Source organism: Carassius gibelio, chromosome B12, assembly GCF_023724105.1.
Source record: "Carassius gibelio isolate Cgi1373 ecotype wild population from Czech Republic chromosome B12, carGib1.2-hapl.c, whole genome shotgun sequence".
Taxonomy (NCBI): Eukaryota; Metazoa; Chordata; class Actinopteri; order Cypriniformes; family Cyprinidae; genus Carassius; species Carassius gibelio.
In genome coordinates this window covers 5960063-5986533 of record NC_068407.1, presented here as the reverse complement: position 1 = coordinate 5986533, position 26471 = coordinate 5960063, and the positions used below count along the sequence as shown (strand labels likewise).

The 26471-nt window shown below is 40.4% G+C and overlaps 1 protein-coding gene across 2 annotated transcripts in view; it reads right to left on the bottom strand.

Annotated features, from left to right (window-relative positions):
• The window catches only part of LOC127969495 (RNA binding protein fox-1 homolog 3-like), a 110612-nt gene that overhangs the window by 65787 nt on the left and 18354 nt on the right, over positions 1 to 26471 (bottom strand). The window lies entirely within an intron of this gene.

Here is a 26471-nt window from a genome sequence, read left to right as displayed (position 1 = left end):
ACATCTTGATAAATACTATTAATGTTATAATTGTCTGTGAACATGAGTTTTGCTTTCCCAGTGCTCTGGTTGGTCATGATGCACTTTTGAGTCTGATGAGTGTGTGTGTGTGTGTGTGTGTTTGGGTTACTAGTTCTTGTCTTGGCTGCTTTGTGCTAAAGGACATGCAGAGGAATCTAATTTAACAGCTGACTGAGTAGCGATCAGCCAATGTTCCCTGGCGAGTGCGCACACACACATACATATACACACACACACACATACAGAGAGACTCCACAAACACTGACCAGAGGTTCTGAAAAACATGACCCTGAGAAAGAGAGCAGTAGACCCCTAGATCCAGACCAGAGACCACATAGAGAGAGAGAACAAGAGAAAACCAGAGAGGAGAAACCAGAGACCGAGCACTATATACAAAGAACCACAGATATTCTTGAAGCAGAGAGAGATGAAAAGCAGCAGAGGGAAGCTGAGAGATAGATAGGGAGAGATCAGCATTTGAGAGTATTGGAGGGATGAAACGGGCGCGAGCGAAGCAGAGCTGCTTGTAATTCCGGGCAAGTCTGCACTTGGGCTGGTCGCAGCTCCCACTAGACCTGCTACATGATATTCACTAACCCCAGTAACAATGGCAAACATATGTAAATCAGACACAGTGCCGGATCCAATCAGGGCTCATCACAAAGCCACTGACACACTCTTCATAGACAGCGAAGGCCACAGTGCTCACCGTCTGACTGCTCCCCGTCGCTCTCCTCATCTCTGGGCGGTTACTGTGCTACATCATGTGGCTTTGTTTGCACGCTTGATGTCTTACGTTCTTTTTTTCCACCGACATTGTCATGGTCTCACAATTACATCTTTCCTTTTGGCCCCTTCTTTTCTTTTCCTCCATTCATTCGCTCACTCTTTCCGTCACGAAAGAGAAAACAAACACGAGCTTCGCAGTACAGCTGAAGCTAATTAAATTGCTTATCGATTCTAATTATAGAGATTTCTACTAAAGAGACTGCGACCAGTCAAAGCACATTTTTCGAACGTACATTAAAAATGTCTTTGTTATCTGTATTGCGTTTTTTGCTCTCGTTTCAAAATGCAGGGGAAAGAGGCATAAGCTATCAATACTAATGATCCATGAATCTCATTTTCTTAATGAAAGGGGTGACTAACTAAATCCTCCGTTCGAAATCTTCCTCCAACACAACAATCGTACTGAAGCTGTGTGAACGAGAGCTGAATGGATGGACAGATCAGTAACTGATGGATGAAATGATGGGCCGTTTGAAAGTGAAGGGCGACCGACAGTCTTGATTACCCACTCGTCTCCGTGAACGGAGAGAACAGAAGAGCTGGAGATCAATACATTGATAGGGATCTGTCAAACAAGGCCACTGCGCTGGACGGTGATGGTTAATAGTTATATGTATCTGATTAAAAAGAGTGCGTCCAGTTTATTGCCGGACAGGGAGCTGCTGATGAGGTGTAATTTGGAGGGCGATCATCGATGCACTTATGCTGCTTATTAACCGCATTAACTTCAGCACTCATGAAAACAACCAAAGAAAGCTATAAGCTTGTCAGTATTGAGGAAGTCCCTGCTGAAAAGACCAGCTGAGACCAGCATGAATTTCCATTCTGGCCTAGGCTGGCTTACCTTGGTGTGTTGGTTTGAAACACACTCTGCAGAAAAACAAAGAGGGAATCAAAAGATGCAAATATGTCTGTTTATATGCATTTATTGTCCAAAAGATGTGTGTGTATATATATATATATATATATATATATATATATATATATATATATATATATATAATTGTATATAATTACTGAAAAATTTTATATAATTGTAATAATTGTATATAATTACTGAAAAATGTCATTAATTCAATTACACGCACACGCTCGCACACACACAGGCATTTCTGTATGCTGTTGAACTGAAGCTTGAAAACATGCTGTACAAACTCCCTGTTGTTTTGTCTAAGATATTAGCATAGTGAATCAATTTATTTGTTACCTTAACGTCTGTTGAAGCCCCTTGGCTAGACTTTCCCTCAAGAACTCTGTTAGGTGTAAAGTTTTCTCTGCATTACAGAGTGAGTCGATTCTTCCATATGTCTCATATCTGTCTCATCAGAGTTGCTTTCCTAGTATCATTTACATATTTATGTGAAATTTTGTCTTCATTTTAACATCTGATGGCCCCAGTAGAGTTTGGTCATGTGAGACTATAGGATGTGTGTGATGTTTGACCTAAAAAAGAAATCTGTTGGGAGTCTCTTCACACGTGTATTTCATGTTCTGAAGATGTTCTGAGGAATGCACTCATTGGTGAATACTGAGTCTACCTCCCTCTCTTCCTTCCCTCTCCATTCTGTTTGTACCTCTCTCGCTCTTTCACCTTTCTCTTCTAGTTCACTCTCTCTGGCCCACGGTCCTTATTAAAGGTGATTCCCCGGTGTGGAGAGTCGCCGGCAGGGCCGTGGCCACCTCTTTAATGGAGACAAGCTGGTAAATCTTTCATGCTTTAAGACCGTTTCATTGTAAAAGGGAACCGGCTGCAGCTTGATAACAATGGTGCATTATTCATAGGGTTTCAGGGCTCTCAGACAGCCCAAAGCTGACTTTTTCCTCTACTGCTAGAGAGAGGATATGTGTGAGAGAGAGAAAGAGAAAAAGATGGAGAAGCAGTGTCTGCAATCATTGGTAGCTTAACCATCATTTCTTTTTCCAGTCAAAGTTATGTCATTATACAGTGACAACTGACAAGTATATCCATCATTTTATTTGAATACTAGTCTTAAAATGGTGATGGCAAAGACAGCTGGCAAAGATTGCTCCACAAAACAGACCTGAAACTTTTTTTTCCTCAACAAATGCTCGGCAAAAGAAGGCACTTGACCTTCAGAAAACGATGTTTGCTAACCTCAAGAGTTCAAACTAAATATTACATGAGCATATGAGCTGTTTTCGATTCATTTGTGTCATTTATGTTGGGGAGTTTTTGCTGTATGCACTTTAACTGAAGTGTATGCTTAATATTATAAATGTGCGTCACAACCAGCCCATCAGCACAAAACATCTGCCAAATTACCAGTGTGTCTGTCACCACCACTTTTTAAAACAAAGTGACACCCATACACTGGTAAAAGGAGAAGCCAAAAGAAAGTCGAAGCTAAACTAATCGCCAAAGTTGAGCTGAGGAGACTGCAGGTAAGGGGAGGAACGATTCAATCCAGATTAAATGATTTAATTGGATCAAGCAGCCAAGCACCTGGTCTCAATGTCTGGTTTGCACCAATCCATGCAGATCAATGGCTCAGTGAAGCTGAGAGCCTGGCTCAAGTAAGGGGATGCAAATGACAGGGTTTAAAAGTCCTTTGCCACATGCCAATTTTCCCCCAGATCAATTTATTACTAGCCTGATCTCGTTTTCCTTAAGGCAATCCAAATTCCCAATAGCCAGCTGTGAAAAAACCTACCGAAGCATTCAAAGACAGAAAGCACCTACATGCATATCTATATTCATACATGGAGGCAGGTCTATGCATAATCCTGCACTTGGTCATACTGCATTTGCACTCTCTCTCACTATGAAACACACACAAAGACAACTACCATTACTATTTAATGGCAAATTTCTGCAAGTATGAAAAAAAAAAGGAAAAGTAAAGAAAAAGGTAAGTCTGATGCATTAATGACAAGTGTTGGGGAAAGTTACTTTTAAAGTAATGCATTACAATATTGCATTACTCCCTAAAAAAGTAACTAATTACGTCACTTAGTTACTTTTTATAAACAGTAATGTGTACATTACTTTTGTGATACTTTTGCGTTACTTTTTCAATATGAGCAGGGCTTGATTATTTTTAATATAAGAAGTTATATTTATAGCAAATGTAAAAGCCCTTTCACACCAAAAAGATGTTAATGAATAAACCTCAGGCTGAAGGAAAAGTAAATTACCGTCTGTAGAGTAGAATGCAGGAGGAAGACTGTTTAGCAATAAAAAAAAAATGAAGCCCAATTCAGACCTAATCGTTAGATTATCTAGAGTAATTTTTGCTAATTAGTATGGTTGAACTGGATCATCAAAGGTCAGCAGCAAAGACATTAGTTATATTCTTACACGCACAACGCATATTCTGAGTTTGCATTTCAAATTAAATTTTTTTTTGCGAGTGGGATGAATTAATGCACATTCAGATTTAGTAAAAAGTAATGCGTTACTTTACTAGTTACTTGAAAAAAGTAATCTGATTACTTAACTCGCGTTACTTGTAAAGCGTTACACCCAACACGGTTTATGACTTTCACTTAAAGAGATTGTTCATCCAGAAACTGTTTACTCACACTCATGTCATGCCAAACATTTATGATTTTCTTTCATCAAGAAGATTTATAATAATAATAATAATAATAATAATAATAATAATAACAATAATAATTATTATTATATCATATTCTTCAATATATCTTTATGGTTAGCAGAAGAAAAACCATACAGATTTAAAAATTGTGAGTAAACAATGAGAGAATATGCATTTTGAATATAATTTTTTACAAATTATTTTACAAAGTTAAATTTGTTCCTGTGTTGCGTTCATATTTCATTCAAACCACACAAGAGTTTGTTTGGAGTCTAATAAACAAAACCAAAAACAAAACAACACACACACACACACACACACACACACACACACACACAAACAACAACAATAAAACAATCTACAAAGATTCTGAATGAAAAGCACAGGTTACTAAAACCTCTGATTATAAAAGAAAACAACAAAAGCTGACACACTTGGACTTGCATCTAAAGTTCAGCATGAATCTTTCATAAGCACAAAAGGATGGGAAACGGGGAAAAAAGAAGTACACTTACAGTGTCTTTGATTTGGAAATGCAGGTTTTTTTTATTGATATTAAATTGAATGTGTTGTAGTCTGAGGTACAACAGTCTTATCAGAGTCGGCTGAGTTGAAAGGGTCTGGGCTTCCAGGGAAATCCGTGTTTTCTTTTCAAGCTGAGTATATAGATTACACTCACTGAGACACGTTGCACAGGGGAGGATTGTATTTTTTTCTCTCTCCCGATTGTGATTTCTGGAGAGCGCTTATCTGTTCGCTACGAGAGGAGAGAGCCTAGCGCTGTCTGTTTCCCAGCATTCCCTGATCCAAGACCTTGCCAGCTCTTATCGATGCCACTACTGAACAACCGCTACACTGCTCCAGGCACCTTCCTTACTCTGGGTAGGAGGGGGTGATGGGGGGTTGGCAATGCCCTCGAAACCCAGCGATAACAAAGGAGGAGACAAAAAGAGCGACTAGAAGCCAAACACACTGTATGAGCACCCATCTCCCAACTGTCCCGCTTCCTTGCCATGATGTGGATATGCAGGGACAGATCTCAGCAGCTCCATGGGGTTGAAGGTCAGCTTTTAATTGAGTGTGCAGAGGAGATGGAGAGCAGGGAGGGCTTCTATCATTCCCTCAGCCACTAATGGGAATTCATCAGAGGTCGAGACTGCTGACGCTGGCGCAATTGCACCAGAGAGTGTTTTTTATGTTATTTTTTTTTATTTTGAACACTAATATGGAGTGTAACACATGCCTTTAAATGATGTTCCTATCTCCTTTGACCACAGATGGTTAATAAGGAACATAGCCTGTCGCTCCACTCGGGACGATTCATCATGTCAGATATTCATATCCCTAAAGGTCAATCGAAGTCATGAAAGAGGAAAATATGCTTTGCTAAAGTTTTTTCCCCCTTACAATTTTTCCCCGTCATCTTTTTTTGCTAACCTTATCATATAAACAGACGCCGGACTGACCCTTGTGGGGCTTTTGGAGGCAAAAAGATTGATAACTACAATTACGAAAGCCAACAAGTTTGATTTCATCAGACACTTAGTGCGACAAACCTCACAAACAAGCCTTAGATTCATAAGCGCAGTCGGACACGCTGCACTTTTCCTGCAGAGGGCGGAAAAAAGAGAAGGTTTTGGATGTTCACAAAGTCTCATAATTAAGTCGGGATGTAACAAATTACAGATTTAAGCCGAGACTTGCCAAATATAAGCAGAGATGGAAATTCATCTTCCGCTATCTCATTACATCGTAAAAGTGATGAGAAGGTTACGGCTGCATTTGCATAGATGCTGGGAAGAGCCTCTTTCACCGTCATTAGCTATTCCATCTTGTGCTAAATCTATAGCCGCTCTGAATTTTTTAACAGATAGAAACAAGAGCTGGCAGAGGAGCCAGCGGAGACTACATGAATTAAACCCAGCTTACATATGTTAACGCCATCCAGTGTCCTCTGAGAGACACTTTTCAAAGAGATTTTGAAGGATGCGTGGGGAAATCATGGCGATAAATAAGGAAAAGGGTAATTGCGAAGGTACAAAATGGAAATGAACCAGGGACAGGAAGACGGTGAGGGGGGAACGGCTGAGACCGGCTCTAAACGCTAGCTGCTGTCAGTAGAAAGTGCAGCGCTTGTGGTTCGATCCAGCCTTCCTCTGCCACTAATGACTGTCAACATGGTGAGAGGGGCTCTGAAGGAGGAGAAAATTACTGGCTGAAAAGCAATTGACTGATCCCCATCATTTCTCAGGGAAGCAGTGACCTGTGAATATTTCATTATGGGGAAAAGTCATGCGGTCCATACCAATGCCCGCAGTGGAGCGAGCCCTGTTCTGAGCCCTTCTTTCTGATCCCTGTCACCGGCAGGTAAGAAACAGCTCTGGAGCCTATAGCTGTAAACTAGTGCTTTTCCGCTATTTATAGCAATGGGACCAGCATCACATGAAAAGACTGCAGATCCAAGGACAGCGTCAGCAATAGGAGTTTACTGCGTTGCAACATCAGTGTAGCTTGCACAATGTTTTTGCGTAGCGGTAAACTCACCCCTGAACCGCGCCGATCTGTCTCAGACTGACCTCGGAATCACCTTTGATTCATTGACACAAGATGACAAAGCGTGGTTTAGTCTCAGATCTTTTATTAATAACCTTATCAAAGCACACTGTACAAAGATAACTTGTCAAAGCATCACGTCTCTGTACTTAGGAGCTACACTAAAAGCTAATTAGCGCTAATTTGACCAGTTGTCCTCTGGTGGTATAAAAGTGCTGAAACAGGAAGAGCAGGGTGGAAAGAACTGCAGGCAGGCACAAATACCTCATTTTCAGACATTGCTAAATACATCCCTGCTGCCAGAGACTATCGATGAGCGGAGACCGATGGATTTGACGGCCCCTTCATAAGCAAAAGATCAACAAGATCAATGGGCCGTTTTGTACACGCCACAAGCTAAATACACAGCCACGCTTAACCTTCAAAAGTTCACACAAACTTCTATGACAAACACAAGAACGGCTCAAGGAAACGGGCGTGCTCTGAGAGACGGAACAGTGCAAAGGTAGGTGAGCAGAATAAAACATAATGGAAAAATAACTGTATAAACACTAATGCAAATATTTTCACATTATTTTAAAGAATGGTATCATCTTTTTTCTCTAAAGTAAATACACACTTAAAAATATATTCTTTCAAAATCAAACTATAAGTTAATTGTATCTGATAATTTGGAATTCAGAGCAGGCATTAAAGTGCCCCTATTAGAGTTTGAGACCAATGTTCTACAATATTAAAAATTATCCAATTGAGTGTATCCTTAAAAACCGAATCAATTCTGAATGACACCAGGTTTGGACATTAGCATTGGCTTTACTTACTAAAATTCACAAAACTGAAAGATTTATTTTTTCTTTTTATATTGCACCATAAAACACCGTCCACTAGCCGACTGAGAAATGATTTAGTGTTAAACATTCTCTGAAGATTTTTAATACATCACTTATATTGCATATAAAAATATATATACCATAGATACTTCTCAGGAAAATGAAGAATTAATGGTTAATTAAAAGATGTCAGCAATTTTAATGGTACAAAAGGAGAAGGCACTAAATAAATCATGTCAGCCATTGAACAGACACAATTAATCCATGACAGCTCGAGAAATTATATTTTCAGTGTGATTGATGGCTCTGTTGAACTAATGTTGAATGAAAACTTATTACAACTGAAAAATCAGCATTAATAATGTACCAAATCTCAGCAGCTTTGCTCTCCACTGAGCTTTTACAACTTTAGTACAAATTCAGCCCCTAATAAGGACTCACCTAAAATCTATGGTGTCTTTTCACTATTGACTCACTCTTAAATTGCATGCAAAACAGCAGTGTCCAGACTGATTTGTTTCTTTCCTTTTTTACCTTCTTTCTCTCTCTCTTATGACAAGAAGCAAAGAATGGAGTGCAGGGGTTGAAGGTAGGAGTGCAATAGTGCCGATCCTATAAAAAACGATTAAGGACATAAAAAGCAAAAAAATAAATAAACAAAAGCCTGCAGACAACTGACACACTGCAGATTCCAATTGAAGTGTTAGGAAATATTCGGCTGTTGATGTGTATGTGTGTGATGAAGTGTTTGACAACACACACACACAGCTGACTGGGCAGCTGATGAAAGAATCATTCATGTCTTGGCAACTCTAAAACTGACAAGCCAGTGCATTTAAAATATGAAGCCAAACACAGTCACCTGCTCTTATATTTTGAAGGGTTTCGCATGTGAATCTGCAGACTTGCACCAATGTGACTCATTCTTTATCTTCAAAATCCAAATTTTTATTTTAAATTTGAATGGTTGCTTTTTGTTATCATATTTTTTTCTGCTTAAATATTCATGGACCACTTCATATCAGTTTTTCTAATTAACGTCTAGTTTTTTTCTGCTCAAATTGTGCACACTGTTGTATTCATCACAGGTTCAAATATGTGAGCGATCCACTGAAATACTATAACCAGTTGTTTTATGCTCCCAGCTAGCTGTTTTACCGATCTTACTTGTATATGAATAAACTAAGATTTTTATCTCTGTTTTTATGTCCCTTATGTATCATGCAGGCACACACCATTAGATGCATGCATGTGCCTGCATGCACACACACAAAAACACACACGCTCACATTCCCTGTTCCTGTAAGATATACTTCTTAATCAGCAGGATATATGTGAGCAAATGAATGGCTGAGTGGGAGAAAATTCAGCGAGGAAAGTATCAATTATTCAAAAGAGAACATTTTGCACTTATTACTTAACTAAATCCAGCGGCTCCAATGACAGCTTACAGGAATGAATCATTTTGGTCCAAAGTCTCCTTGCAGACTGCACTCCTATATATTTTCTTGACCCTCATGCATGCGGACAAACATGCACACACATCCACACCTGCCTGTGTATCTTATTGTGCTGTCATATCTGAAAATTACCCACAGATGGAGCTGATGTGCCCCACCTCACCAGTAAAGGCTGCAGTGCGTTATGTAACGTCCCATATAAAGAACTGATGTACACTTAGGTGTGTCCTGGCATGTGGTTCTTGCTAGTGTGTTTCAAAATTAAGCCTATTTAAAATCACTCAGTTACAGAATGTCCTTGCTGCCTATATAGGTTGCTGCCTTCTAACTGAAACACAACCAAATTAATGACCTATTTGAATGTTCTGCATGTGAGCAACAGGCAGCAAGCAATATGTTAAGCATGAATATACATAGAACACATGAATAGGGGGTAGAATAGAATGTTTGAATTATTAATATTAAATAAATATGTATGAATACTAAAATGTTTAAATTGTTTAAATGTTTAAACTTTTCGCAATGCATTCTGAGATTGTATTGCACTGTATATGAAAGATGAGATGCTGTTTTAGAATAGAAACAAATATATAAGAACAGAATTATTATAATGAACCGTTACTACAATTACACTGCAAAGTTTTTTGAACAGGCAATCAATTCCACGCCTATAATGTCTTAAAAGGAAGCAGCTCACTACATTTTGGAACAGAGAAATTGAGTGAGTCATCTTTACAGTGGAATGAACCTCCATCCTCCCCTAGTAAGACCACCACAAGCTCTTCTTTCTACTTTTCTGCAATTACACTCTACTTTCACTATTGCTGCACTGCTAATATTGCTGGGTACCGTGTGATAAATTGCTTGTGCTTTTCCTCATTTATAAGGCGCTTTGGATAAAAGCGTCTGGTAAATGATTAAATGTAAATGTAATGTAAATGAGTGAAACTTCAATGCAAGAAGCCTTCAGACATCCAGTCTCTCATCCACGGCTTTGCTGGCCAAGCACCAGAGTCAGAAATAGATGCTCACTCCACACTGCATGTTCACAGTGTTCTTTGGAATTGCACAAAGCAGGAAAAGGTAACAGATTGTCCGAATGGCTTGTTGCCTGTACATAAAATCTATTTTTTCTCTCCCATGGCTCAGTCACAGCCGGACGAAGCCACCTCCTATTCTGCACACTAAGGTGGGTGCCATCTATAAAACAAATGAAAAAAAAAAATTGCCTTCCTTTTGCTGTTTCCGCCTTTGTCACTTCTTCCCAATAATATTTGTCAGCCCTTAAGGTTCCTGAAGTGGAAAATGGACTTTATTTTTATGATGTGGCAAATTAAAAAACTTCTGAGCTCCAGCTCATTTCACAGGAGGCTCTGCGAGGTAACTGGCGTAACCATGGTGATGAGATGTTACCCCCCCTGCCGTGTCTCAGCCCACTAAAAAACCCAGCGTCTGTCTCCCATTCATTCCAATTGCATTCCTACAACATGACTGGGGGTGTTTCGCTAGGTATAAAATTGTCAATGATTCGCATATAACCTTTAACTTCGAAGAACGTTGCAGTAATTACAGGATGCTAAAAAAGTAAAATCCTACATATTAAAATTCGGAACACAATTATGAAGACTTACAGTCATGCACTGTGTCCGACTGAATGACAGAGACGTAGATTAGAATAAACAATCCAAACATGGGGCTATCCAAACCAGTAATGGGAGAAGACACACGCACATCACATCATCACATTGTTAGAGCCGACAAAGACAGAATGCACAGACTAGGTCTCACATGAATCACATGAAACCAATCAAACAAGGAAGAAACTGGGTCCTGGAGCACATGAGGAGGGAAAAAACACCAAAACAGGTCCATAATCCTGACATATCACCCCCGCCTGCAAGGTACGTCCTCACCATTAGATACAACAGAGGAAAGGATGGGTGGGAACTTGGAAGGAGGCTTGGGAGGAAGACGGGCACAAGAGAAGGGGCCGGCAGACAGAGTTCTAGGTGGAGACAATAGAGGGAGGAGACAGGAGTGGCTTGGAGCTGGAGGAGCAAGCAAGACCCAAGCTGCAGCCATAACGATAGAGGGGACGGAGGGACAAGGCACAGCCGGAGGAGTGGAGTCCCAAAGACAATGGATGGTCGATGACAGAACGAGGCAGAACCGGAGGGACTAGGGAGCCAGGCGGAGCCAGTGGCAGAGGCAGAGTCCGGGACTCAGAAGCTGGAGGCAAGGGATTCTCCAGCCACGCAGACAATGGAGACTGGCAGACCCGTTGTGCTCGAACTGGACAAATGGTCGGCTGAGGGTGAGCAGAGGGGCTGCCAGACAACAGTGGTGGAGGAGGCAGGAGCGAGAGGGTGGGTGTGCATTTCTGAGCCTCTGGGCTGTAAACAGGAGCAGAAGACCTTCCTGGGCCGAATTTGTGAATGGAAGCCCTCTGTGTAAGACTCGGGGACAAAAGACTTTTCCAGGCTGGACTAGGGAATGGGAAACCTCTCTGGGCCAAACTTAAGAACAGCAGCCCTCTCTGGGCCTAATTTAGGAACAGCAGCCCTCTCTGTGCTAAACTCAGGAACTGAGGCCCTCCCTGGGCCATATGTGGGAACCATAGCTCTCTCTGGGCTGGAAATGGAAATAGGAGCCCCCCTGGGTCTAGACTCGGGATCTGTGGCCCTTCCTGGACCATACGTGGGAACCGTATGAACTCAGGTACAGAAGCCCTCTCTTGACTCTGGTCAGGGGCTAGAGCCAACAGTCCTTTCCTCCTCATTCTCCTCTTTTGGGCTAAGGTGAATGAGATAGGGCTTGGGAGTGATTTGTCCATGTTAAGATGGCTCGTTGATCGCGGCGGGTTTGGGCTCTCCATCATCCGTGGGCTTGGGCTTTTGTTCTACACAGCGAGGTGATGGTGGGCTGGGCTCTGGGTCCGGAGTGGAACTGGCAAGATCATCCTCAGAAGAGACGGTGAATGGAGATCTGTTTCTGGCTAGTATCCATTTCACAAACGCGGCGAAATCCATTCGAGGGCCACCTTCTGACAACTGCGCTCTACACACAGGGTTCAGGTGGGCGTCATAAAACCAACAGAGCACGCCGTCCAGTTAGCTGGTAAAATGGGCAATTTGCAGAAACAATCTGATATGGACCTCGAGCGATCTCTCCCCCTCTGCTCCAGCAGGAGATATCCCGGATGGGATAAGGGGTCAAAGGGATCCATGGGAAACAAATGGGAAGAAAAAAAACATTGAACAAACGCGGAAACAAAACAGAGGGGAAACAAAAATTTGAGTGGTTATAAATGAATGAATGACGTGCATTTGTCAATGTTTCACTCCGCCTCAAATCACGCTCAAGGAATGTGCTTGAGATATAGTGTTTCTTCCACAACTTGGTATGCTTTCCACTAATTTTTTTAGGGTGCACTCATACTAGGCAATCTTATCTGTGCTCAAGCGCATTTGTGGTTTGTTATACTAGTGTGATCGGTCCGTGCCACTCTCGGGTGCAGTTCGTTTAGCCGTCCCTGGCTAAAAAAATCACGTTTGGGCTCGGTTCAAGGCAACTGTGACTAGAGTGAGTACATGAATGTATCCGCACCCACATACACCCATCTAGTATTGTCCCGCGCTGCACTCTGTGTTGGGTCCCGCGATAGTGCAGGTCTCTAATCAGAAGGTGCCTGTTATAATGTTATGTGCAAGGCTCTGGACTCTGGTTTTTCTATAAAATTGTTAATGCCGTGGCAGTGGCAGATAGCTTTGGTTTTCTATTTAATTTAATTACATAAATTTTACGAGTTGAGATTTACAATAAATATTTTAACTGCTACTACATATGTAAAGGAATACTGCTGTAAAAAATCCAAAGGTTATTGCACTTTTGTTCAATTAGCAATACTTTTAAATGAACATTGAATGCATTATGGAATTTTGTGTAATAATGTGATTAATCACGATTAATTACAGACAATCATGCGGTTAATCACGATTAATCACAGACAATAATGCGCTTAATCATGATAATAATAATCATTGCCCAGCACTATATATTATTAAAATACCATCATAAATAAAGTTTATTATTTTCATTCTTTTGGCAACTGTTGCCATTATATAGTTTGCGGTTTTGTATATACAGTAGGTGATTTTAAAATGCACACATCAATTTTGTTATATGCATCATGTTGTATGTTTGATCACAAAAAAATCGTCATAGAAAGTCATACCTGTTTAGAACTTCATATGGGTGTAAATAAATATAAAAAGAAGCTAATCAAGATCTTGCAATATATTGCCAAGCAAATTGGGCATCTCTAAGTGGCCAAAATCCAAACTCTGCCCACATACCTGCTGATAACATGACAAAAGGTGTTTCTTTTTTAAACTGATTGGGTGCCAAGCCCACACTGTGTCGCGATGAATCCGTTGCCCCCCCACCCCCCATGTCCACTGGCATGCGGCTGTCATTTCTTCCCAGTCTCCACAGTGCCCAACTAGACCCTCTGGAACAGGAAAACAGCTTGGTCCCCCTTCCTGCCTCACAGCGGTCTATGTGGACCTGGTCCGGCAGGGTCGCAGTGGGGACCGGGCCTCTTCCATATCTCTCCCTTCCCCTGGTTTCCGCTCTGACAGCTGTGGGTTTGTTACCAGGAGCCGATCCATAAACCACACACTCTCTACAGCCTTCCACCACTCCCATTAAATATATATGCTCCAAACCATTAGGCTGCCTGCCTGCCTTGCAGCACCCTGGCAGGGCCAGTACGTGCACACACACACACACAGACACACACACACACATATATCTCTTCAAAAGCGAAGTAGGAAAGCAGCAGAAAGTTTGGTTATTTATTTTCGAACTGTATGATACTGTACATCAGCCATAAAACTGAATAAGGCATCACCCTACACAGCCACGCTTGCGGTGACCCCGGGTGCGCTTTGTTCATGTACCGAGGCTAGAAAGAGACGTTGTGGACACGGGTGGGCTGGAGCTCCAGGCTACACTAAAGATGACTGCACTACAAAGCCCACTCAGGAGATTACTCAGTGCACGGGGGTCAAAACTCAAAAAGCCTCTGAGGTATGCATCACATTCAAAAGCCTTCACTGCGAGCCAGATACTTTCTCCCTCCCTCGGTTTCTCTCTCTGGGGTGGGGGATGATCAATATAGCACCTTGCTCCTTGAACAAATTAGAATATGCAATGGGCTGAATCTAGACGAGTTCTCCACAGCTCTATTAAAGAACGATTGGCTTTTCAATGCACACGCTGCAGCCAAATAAAAACTGCAACTGTGTTGAATTAACAGAGGCATGAAGGGACTATATGAACATAGAAAGAGCAAACTCTTGACCCCTAAAATTTCTTCTCATTAATGCCCAAACCCACACCATCCTGCAATACGTTACTTTTCCCTAGGTTAATATATATATATATATATATATTTTTTTTACCAGTCACCCATTCAGAATCCACTATAATGACCACCAGCAGGACTCAGGTCTGGCTCAATAGGCAATATAAGAGAGAGTGAGCAGCTGCTATTGGCTTAAACGATGAAAACTATTGTGTTCAGAAAGAATCAATCAGGGCTTTTCAGAGTAATTCGATTCTATTCACAAAGGAGTAGGAAGCAATTTGAAAATGGAAATGCCACTTGATTTTCAAAGGAGGGGAGGAGAAGGAAAAATGAGGAGAGCCGGTAATGTAGCAGTATGTATAGCAAATAATAATAATAATAAAAAACATTCCTGTACACACAGAAACTCTACATACACTGTGTCTCACGCTCAAAATACAGTGGGTGTAATATAAAGTGCACCAACAGGTCAGCGGTAGGATGGTTTTACCAACCTCCACTTCACTTAAAAAACAAAACTATTTTAAGGCAAATGTATCTTGTCTTATCTCCTAGTTAAAAATGTAAAAAATCCTTGAAACAAGTGACACTGCATTTGCTTTCAGACAATGTATTCTTAAAACGAGTATATTTTTGTATTAGAGCACTTGATTTTTTTCACTTGTTTTAAGTGTATTAAGCTAGTGCAGCAAGACAAAAATATTTTTGGAAAGAATTTAATAATTTAATTCAGCAAATATTTATTACATTTATCAAAAGAGTCATTAATTGAAATTAATAACAAAAATAAAACAAATCTAGAATTTTCTAGAATGGATCATGTGACAGTGAACACTGGAGTAAAGGCTGTTGAAAATTAAGCTTTGCCATCACAGAAATATATTATATTTTAAGATATATTTAAAACAAAACTGACCTAACTAACTACATAATAAAAAAATGCAACAAACAAGAATATATATTTTTAAAGAATTTAGGTTAAAAAAAACAAAAAAAAAAAACACTCTGTCCACTCTAGACCAGCCCTCCTAAAACAGGCCAATCAATCTGACAACAGCAAACCTGAATATATAAAAGGCAGAAAGTGAGAAAGCAGGCGTTTCTCAATGTCAAGGATACTTCCTTGGAAGGACTGATCCTTCCAAGTCACTTCCTTCAGAGGCTAGGTGAGACTCCTCTTTAGCATACGGAGAACAAGTAAATGGAACAGGCTAGCAAGTGCACGTAATTGCGTCATTACGTCAGTGAAAAGGTCCGTTTGAAAAACGCTGTGAATGTAACTAGTTATTTATAAAAGAAATGCCGTTGACGCAACCAATTGTTAAATGACAGGTCCGGTTCTGTTAACCATTTGTATTTGTATAATTTACAATATCAATACGGTAGTAATTTGTACTGGCATTTAAACGTCAAACTTTACTTATATTTACTACAGTTATAACAAATGTTTGGTAACGTAAATAAAAACCGTTAACGCTCCGACTACGTTAACGTTCGACATTTTTGAATTTTTGAACTAATGCAAAGCTGCGCGCATAGGATTGTAGGTGATTTGAGAGTGTGAAGAGCGTGAAGGATACATATATGCATCCTTTCCTGTGTATGGGATATTCTTCGAACGAAGTACTCAGTCCTTGGTTGAAATTCCGAGGATCCTCGACATTGGAACAGTCCTTCGACGGATGTCGTTGACGTGGCATCCTCGAAATACTGGCTTCCGAGGATCCTTCCTTGACATTGAGAAACACCTCTTATTTCCAAATTGGCTACATTTTCTTATCAACTCTTTTTGCTTTTTGCCATTTAGGAAACCAAAGTCTGTCATAGACATCGGTGTGATATTCAGTGTACCTTTTCATTTGCAATTTACACATTTTATTTGTGATTAAAAAAAATTTTTTTTAAAAAAAGCACGTAGATGATAAATGGATTGATAACAGGCTGCACGGTATGTGCTCAATCATCTAATTTCAATGGTCAAGAATGAGGAACTAATTAAGTGCTAACTAACCACTAATTAGACCTCAATTAATCACATATTAGCGAGCTGTTGAAGGGAGAGAGGAAAACGTATGACTCTGCATATACATTATGAAGCTTTGTCAAGATGTCTTTAAAAGTATAAAGTCAGTTAAGAGGTTTAATCTACAATTCAGGCACAGCTAAACTCATTTCATAGTCTCATAGAACACATTAGGTGATTGATCATGAATATTAGCCACAATTTGCTTTAATTTGCCTCAAAATGAGCTCCAGCAAGAAATGGTTGGTTACTCACAGGACTTATAAACAGTTTGATCTTTAGGTCATGAGCTCAATCAAACACAATGAGTGAAATTAGTTGTCTACAAGCTTAAAATAAAAGGAGTTGATAGGTAGATAAGCGGCGGGGTCTCTAAGTTTGTGTTTGTGTGTATATATGTAGATGGATCTCAGTGTCAGCTCCAAAGCAGATGGCGCATCTTCTCTTATGCGCCTCTGAGAGATGCGGTCAGTACAGTGTCAGACTGCAAACCACTATCTGTGTGTGTGTCCTCCTATAGGCCGGAGTCTATACCTAGAAGGGTCCCAAGTGCGTGAGCCGGTCGGACCCCAGGGGAGATAAGGTTTCTGCCTCAGACCAGGAGTGCTGGCAGGGCAGTTACAGAGCCCCTAGTGCTCCCCTGTCCTGTTGAATCATTGATGGATTGAGTCAGCATTCCTCAAACAGACACACACACATCCATCCTGAGACACACACTCACAGTGGTGTATAACCCAAATCTTTCCCTCACATTGGAGGTGGCTTTGGTTAAAATTCAAGTACCATTCTGGGACTCATGGGAGACATTCTCCCCATGGAAGGCGGTTGAATGAAATAAACACAAAGCAGCGACATTCAGAAACCGTCCAGTTAAGATTGAGGGTTATTCTCTTCACTCCTCCCTTTCTCTTTCTCTTTTCAGCAGGCTTCTGGAATCATGGAGCAGCCGGTCAATAAACCCAGATGGTCAAGCCCCAGGATAGGGTGCAGCCTGGCCTGCCAGCACCACCCCCGCCCCACACACACACTCGTATACACACACACACACACACACACACTAGCTCATTCCATTGAGAAGGTGAGATCATCCTCAAAGAAGATCTCAAGGTCGGGTACGTGTGTTGTATGTTTACTTCATGTTTATCTTTGTTTGGGAGGGTGGTTTCGGGAGTATCCCAGCATGCTGCTCTCCAGGATTTGGGCATCCTGAAAACACACACACACACACAGGTACAGACACAAGGGACTCCAATGCTTCTTGACAAGCAGCCAACAAGCCCTCACGTCTTTCTATGTGAGGAAAGCGCAGACGGAGAATGATGAAGGGACTTAGTCGTCTTATTATTCTCTCAATGCAAGAAAATGCCGCCAACATCTAAGATTCAACAATCTGTGGAGGGCAATTAAGGATCTCGGTGGAGGAAAGAAAATCTGACAAATACATTACATGGGCAAAATTAATGGGTTTAGCTATGGTGATTAATTCCAGTGAAGGCTGGATTTAATGCTAGACATTCTACAGATTTGTGGACGTTCAAGTTTCTGATAGCAGCCTGGGATGGATTCTTTTATTTTCCAGCATCACAATACCCCTGTGCACTAAGCAAGGTCCATAAAGAAATTATTTACTACGTCTGGTGTGGAAGAACTCGACTAGCCTGAACAAACCCAGACTTGAACCCAACTGAACGGCTTTGAGAGCCTGACTTTATTGATGTTCTAGTGCCATAATATGACCAAGCCCTTTTTCTAATATTTTGTGGATATTTTTTGAAAAGAATGTTACACCCTAAATTCCTTAATAATGTATTGCAAATTAAATGTTCAGCAAGCACATATACAGCAGATGTGGGTGTGTTCATGCCGCAATGCAACATTTTGGAGTTAGCAAGAATTTTTTGGGGGGATGAATAAATGTGTATGTGTAAATGAATTCTGTACCTTTTAACTTTTTTATTTATTAAAAAAGCATGACCATAGTTTCCACAAAAAATGTTGAGCAGCAAAACTGTTATATTAGAAAACATCCGCATATTAAAATGATTTCTGAGGGATAATTTTAAATTGTAAATATATTTCTCAAAATTCATATTTTTTATTTATTTAAATAAATGCAGTCTTTGCCAACCATAATAAATGTTTTTCCATTTTGTTGAGTGTTTAACAAAAAGTTATTATATTTTCACTTGCTGCATAACAAAAGAGCTGTCTAATTGTATTTTATACATGCTTTTTTAAATAAAAATATTCTGTGGATATATTCTAAAATGTAATTTTTGTTTTCAAATCTTGTTAATCTTTTACAAAAAAACAATAAAATTACATATTTATAATTATTTATAATATGATTATATAATTTGTATGTCCAGTATTAAAAAGCTAAACAGTTATGTAACTTCATAAGTTCATAAAATAGTTTTTGCTGCAAAATTATGCTAATTTAATCCAAATGACTGTTATGTTGTTTTCCTGGTTACAAATCAGCAGAATTAGCAACAAACATGAAGAAAAGATCACATATTTAAGTTATTAAAAGCATATATTTTTGTGTGTTTGTTTAAGATCAATGAAAAAAGCTCAAAGAAAAAAAAAAAAAATGAAAAAAGCAAACAAGTACAGGCCCAAACGGACAAGCGACTGTTTATGTGTGGATCTTTGCCACACTGGCCAAACCTATTGAGCCCTGATTGTGTATTTGAGGATGAAACCATAGTTGCAGCTGTACTCATCAAAACTCTTTTCTATGAGAGGAAAAAAATAAAATACAAAAATAAATCAGACAGACGCATACACAGACTGTTGCATGTGCCGCTCAGGGATGTACACAGACAGACACATACACACGTGCATGCACGCACACACCGAGAAAGCCAGAGGGGCTACTGGTGTGAGTGGCTCAGCAGAGGCCAGGGCCGAGACTGAGGAATTAATTGAGGTAGTTTGTTTCACACCGGGGAGTCTATTAAATGCCATGTCACCGCAATGCCATGGGGAGTAACAGGCAAACAGTACCCAAAGTGTGCGGAAAGAAAGGCTGCAGAGCGCGAGAAGGAGAGAGAGATAAAGGCACGGTGAAGTGGTGGTGCTCTGCTGTCTGCCGTCCCCTAATCAGCAGCCTTCAACTCCCCCAAACCCCCCTCGATTTCTGCTTCTCTCGCCATCGATCGTCCACACTGCCATTCCGTACCCCATTCAGAAGGCACGTTGGGGAGCCAAGGCTATCATGGCTCTCCATTGTCTTTTTATTGTCCTGCTGTTTTACATTAGGACTTGTCCTACCAGAGAGAGACGGTATCCCAGCATTCCTCAGCCTCTGGTGCCTGATTCGGGCCTGTAGCTGGAGTTGAGTGTCCGTGACAGCCTTATCACCTCTGCTGCGCACGCACACACATTTCTGTCCGTTGGACCCAATCCACTGGCCACAGTGGCCCACAGTGCACTGCAGGGCCTGAAACACTTCAGCGGATCACCTTTAGAGACAGTAATTATCCACTGCTGGCTCTACACAAAGAAGTGAACTAGAACAGAGAGGCTAAAAACTTTGCGTTTCAACCCGAAAAGGTCACACAACCAATACAAAATGAGTTTACATAACCGTCAATTTGTGACTGAACCGTGCATTGTGCTGTTGACAGATCAGTGTGTGATTCAGTTTTAAATAGATCCACCTATCCAGACACTGAATTTATTATTTTTATTTTTTTAATTTTTTGGTTTACAAATCATCAGCCTTTTTTAATCAGTATTATTGTCAGAAAATACATTAATATCATTCATATGACAATTATATCATTGCATATAATACTTGCACAAGACATGTTTTTTTTATTTTTATATATTTCCTCCGTTTTTAAATTCTTGCTAAAATTAAAATTCAATTAATTATACAGGCATTATTTTTAAGTATTTTCTAAAAAGTATTTTTTATGCTAATTATTACTACTACTACTAATTATTATTTTAGGATGTTTTTACCTGGAAAATTATAGTTTAGTGGCCTCAAATTAAACACTTAGTAGCAAGATAATGAGATATCCATCTTGTATATCTCCATCTTCAAGAATCGTCTAAAAACACATCTCTTCCATCTTTATTTGACCCTCTAACTCTACCACTCTCTATTCTAATTCTATTCTTTAAACATTTTTAGACTTGCAATCTATTCATTTACAAACTGCTTGTTTTCTATCAATCTATTTTGTTCTTTTTATTTATTACACAATAAACAAAAAGAAAAAAGGCCTCTAACAATAGCTTGATCTGTTCTTTTTATTTATCATATAATAATAATAATAATAATAAGTGTGTTACGTAGTCAGTACTTTTTTGTCGATTGTGATTGCTTCCATTGCCCTCATTTGTAAGTTGCTTTGGATAGAAGCATCTGCTAAATGAACTAAATGAAAATGTAATGTAAATGAACTGAGTACTGTGGTATAATCTATTTTTTGATAAAGCTGGTCCTAGCAGCAAACTGAGGTTGGTCACTTTTTGTGTCAATCAAATTGTCTGAGTTTGTCTGGTTTCTAGCTAGAATGAGTTACTATCAGGAGACTTTATGCTGAAAAGAATGTCATAATGCCAGGTGTGTGAGACTATGGTTGCTAAACCTACTTGATATCAAGTCTTTGTATAAATATGAACCTGTTCCCCTCCAGACTGCACTCCAGACAGTGTGTCCAGGTCATACGACCTCTGGGAGTCACACACACACACACACACACTGGACTCCCTCCAGTTTACTGTCTGAGGACTTACTGTAGACTCCTAAACATTTCAGCAACTTCAGCCTAAAATACTGACTGGCAAGCTTTTCGTCCAATCAAATTAATTTCCTGTAAGAAATGCCAAAGGTGACACTTTAGAAAATGGAAGTGGACATTGCAGGGCTACACGAGTAGGGAGGAAGATACAGTATAGAGAGGGAGAGATTAGCAAAGAGTCTTGGAAGAATGAGCAAAAATTGCCTGGTACACTGCAGCTATATAAAAAAGGCACCTATTATGGACCTCTGCTCCTGTCGATTCAAAAGAAATAAAGTGTAATATACAGGGAGTAACTGATGAAGGAAGGGCATGACACACTCACTCATTCAGAGAAAACAAACAGCTCTCTCATCTGGTCGGTTCACACATTCCTGCTGACGTTTACGAACCTGCCTTACCACCCCTATGTCCTTAAAGAAACAATTCAGCCTAAAATGTTGTCATTATTTACTCACCCTTATGATATTTTGATGAAGCTATTTTCAGGGCAGTTATAATGACTGGATACTGGAACTTTCCAACTTTAAAATGCATGCATCATAAAAGCGGTTCATTTGATTCGGGCAATTTATTTCAAAATATGACATAGTATGATAACTTTGTTTTTACAAACAGACCAATTGTTATATAATTATTCACTGATATTCAATGATTGGATTGCAAATGGGACTGAACTGTTCAACCCATGAAGATTATGAGCTTGATAAGTCTGTTTCTCACACAAGTGCACAAGTCATATGGAATAATTTCATGGTGCTTTCATGCCTTTTTTAAAATAACTTATTTATTGCAAAAATTAATCAGTATATTATTCAACATTTCTCTTTTTTTTGTGTTCCACAGTAGTCATATCTGCACTAAATACAAAGGTTTGGAATGACATGAGGGTAAGAAAATGCATTTTTGCGTGAACTGTTCCTTTAAGTGTGTTTACGTTGTGTTTCACTCTTTCACACAGTCTGTTTATGTCTCTGTCTCCTCTTTCTTTTGACTGTTTACCAACACACATTCTCACCCACTCATTAGTACGGCATACTCTGCCTCATCGCTGCCGTCTTACTCCTGGAACAAGTCACAGTGCATCCGCTGGGGAGAGAAAGACTGACAGAGCCTCACTCAAACAGCAGCGTTTCTTACGGTATTGCACCAACTCTACTGAAAGTGCAGACAGCACCACGATGACTGGAGGTGACAAGCCAAGTGCGAGCTACGGTGAGGTACAAAAAAAAGAGATAACTCATGAATATCATAATGGGAACGAGCAGGCAAAACTGCTCAGTTTATTTGCTAGATGTAGAGTGACTGAAAAAGAAGAATTCTATAGGAACTTAGGAAGAAATAAAATCTAAAGATATGAATAATAATAATAATAATAATAATAAAACTCTGAAGATCCTGGCTGACAAAACAAACCTTCCACATACTGTTTAGTATACTGTACTTATGTATATTTTGTGTAATTAGATGTGGTTTATTTTTATACGACAAAATTTAAATACACAATTTAAAACTGTTACTTAACACTCTTAAAGGGATAGTTCACCCCAAAATGAAAATGTGTCATTATTCATTCAGCATTATTCAAGTCATTTCAAACCTTTATGTTGGAATATTTGAAGATTCTTCATCTAGATTTTTACCAATAAAATATAAAATATAACAAAATAAAATAAAATTAGTAGGAATCAATGTGACCAGTGCACTATATTCAAAGTCTTGAAGTTATACAATTTGTACGTAAAAAAAGGAGAAAATATTTCCAGTCTCAATCAAGTCTACATTCAGATTAGTGAATGCATCACATTCACTGAAAAAATACTTAAAATTACACACAAAATCAATTGTATGACCTTTTAAATTTTGAAATAAAGTAATTGTGACTACTTTTATATTTACTTTAAACAGGAAAAAAAAACTGCATATAAATGTTTAATATTATAAGAGGGTGAGCAAATATTGTAAACAATTTCATTTTTTAAATATAGGATTCCTCTACACTTAAAGGACTATAAAAATAAGATTTTTTTTTAAAGTACTAAAACAGCTAATATTTTCCTAAAAATGAATTTGAGTGTGTTAAAAAGATCATCTTGTGAACCTTTCAGCTACAAGCCAAGATAACATTGTCCTTTGCAAGTTGTACATAATTAATCTGTGTTTCGCTTGGGTCACACTGTCATGTGTCTTGGCGACAAGGACAGGAAGCGCAAACAACGTGCACCCAACCAGAGACTCGATAGACACACCTGAGAGAAAATCCACTCTGGCTCCTGCTACGGCTTCACACGTTTGCACCTAGTTTAGCGCAAAATAAAATATTCATCCGTTAAGTAGTACAGCATTTTGCGCTTGTAGCAGCGCATGAATATTTCAGACTATTATAAAAAAGGACAGAAACAGCCAGAGGGAGGGGTTTCGAACTGAAGGACAGGAGGAGAGCTCTGTGTGTGTATGTGAGCATGTGTGTACAGAACTGGTTTATGATGTCGCAGAGTGCATGGGGAGAAGTGTGTGTCAGAGCTGGGGTTTGTACAGGTGTAAAGACAGCCATTAGAAAGCTGTGCAGTTTTGTAATGGGATGAGGAGCAGATGTGACACACTTACTAAAAGCCTGACAGCCACACACACAAAATACCAGCGACCCCGCAGCATATGGATGTTTACTCTCCTTGCAAACACAATCGGGGCTACAGGTTCCTGACGAAGAAACAAGAACGTAAAAATCTACATAAGTAAGTCTGCTAAACTTCAAAGCGTCAACTCCAGAGCAGCGCTTATATGAGATGACCATGACTATATTTTCAGGACCGCCACACTTATTGGCTTTATTGAATTCAACATTTATATGGTTTTGTCACCGGTGGCGCAATAATTGACCTCACCAAACAAAAACATTTATACGCCTACTTTTTTCCCCCCAATTTTGCGAGCTCAAAACAATTCTTTCATTTTCAATCTCTGATCCAAAAGTGATTTGAATAGTCACGTGATGCATTGGCCGCTCCATGTATCCCGAGGCAGTCCAACTTCCTCCGTCCTCTCTGACCATTAAAGCGCAAGTAATTAAAGCCCCTCCTCAGATAAAACCCACCTTTATTCCTCGGCCCCGATTTCTCGGCCATAAACTACACTCATTTGGCATCTGATTGTTGGTGGCAGCTGTTTGATGGGGTAAATAAAAATGCAGTAAATAATAGATGGCTCAGATCCTGTGTTTGTTTGGTGCCTGAGCGAAGTGGTGCGGGTTTAGACGTATATGCAGATATGCGGCATGCCGACACGCATGCAAATATGCAGCCCTAATGCAAATGCGTCTCGGTCAACGTTATTTCTTCTGACAGTGCAGTACGCTTTGTGGTACTGCCATGGGATTCAGATCAATTACTCGAGGTATTATTTCATCTTAAAAAGGGCTTGTTTGGTTTGTGGCTTGTTTAAATGCAGAATGAATCCACTTGAATGGATCCTTCTGATCCAGACGGATACATAAACACTTGGATCTGCCATATATATAATGGTGAGATGCCCAATAAACTCCTTTTGTTAGCTTCAGTGCCTAATTGATTTGGATCCGTTTAGAAAGGACGATAAAAAAGAGGGAGATTTTGTGTAAAATGGAATGGGGGGAGGCATCTGTTCCCCGGAAACTGTTCCCCGTCAGCCAAGCTCCATTACTGGGCCTATTCACCGCAGTATTAACCCTGTGTCAATGGACCTGTCCAGCCGGCAGATCGCCCCCCATCCCCCACCCTCATCGCCCAGCTGGCCGGGCCCAAGCCCCGCTTGCCGTCCGCCACCGGCATTTTTTTCAGTCTGATAAACGCTCATTTCACACAGAGCGGATGTAATTCCTGAATCCCCTTTTGCTTAGTTAATTTACAGCCCTGTGCAGGCAATTTTCCTCCACGCCATATGAGGCGAGCTTCGCCTTCTCTCAATTACCGTAAATTGTCTGCGAGCGCAAGGGGCTGTGAGACATGAACCAAGAGGGCTGGAGGTGATTGGTTGGAAGGGGGCGGGTGAGAAGCTCATTTTCCCAGGGCAGGGTGGGACGGGACGGAACGGGACGGGCCATGCATGGCCGGGGTGTTGTGGACTGTCATGCGCACTGAGGTGAAGCTGATCGCTAATTTACAGATGCCCCCCCCCCACACCCTCCACGGTCCGTGCCCCGTAGCCAAAGCTAGTGAATAGCTGACCTCTTTATAGTGTGCATGATATATGTTGCAGGTGCACGCAGGGTTATCTATTATGAATGAGACATGTATTGCTGGAAGCATTAGTAATGTATGAGCTGGGCTTTGGTGGAGCGGGGCTATGGGTCCTAGCAGCAGTCTCGGTCCCTGCCTTGCCTTCCCTATCTCTCTCTCATACACTCACACAGTGCTTCTGATAGCAGCACTAACTCATGTTACAAGCCATAGCACCTGACAGCTCCTGCACATTCAGCACCGCCTGTCCGATTTGGACGCTGGGAGTTCTGCCTCAGGGGCCACACTCTACTCTCTCAGCTCTTCTGAGGGGAAAAGAGAGGAGCTGCCTTGACCAGCCCCTCCCTCACCAACTCTGCCTGTCTATATTTAATCTGACTATGAGCACATCTGGATCTAAAGCCCTGCCTCCTTTTGTTGTTTCTGGCAGTGTTGTGCCGAATCCAACCACCCCTGTATAAATCGCACACATACCGGACCCCAAAATGTAGTAAACCTGATAAAAAAGCCTGCAGTTATACAGATATTTTGGAGATAAATTGACAGGCATGACAGCGATTTCACTGTGGCATTTATTTCTCCAGTCTGTCTGTGTTCATCTGTTCACCTGGACAACACTAGGGAAAAGCACATTATATTCCACACCAGTAAGCCACAAAAACCGCCTGAAAAATGTCACCCCCTTCCATAATTGATGAAGTTAGGTGGGCTCTCAAGACTTTGGCTCTGTAGACTTGCTACAGCGCGCTCTGTACCACCACCAAACTTTTGAGAGTGTGGCGGTCTTCAACCAGCAGTGTCTCGCGCTCCCCCTCTATCCTCCATTCAGATGAATTAGTAAAACTTCCATTAATAATGCAGGCGTGTTTGAAGCCACAAAAACCAGA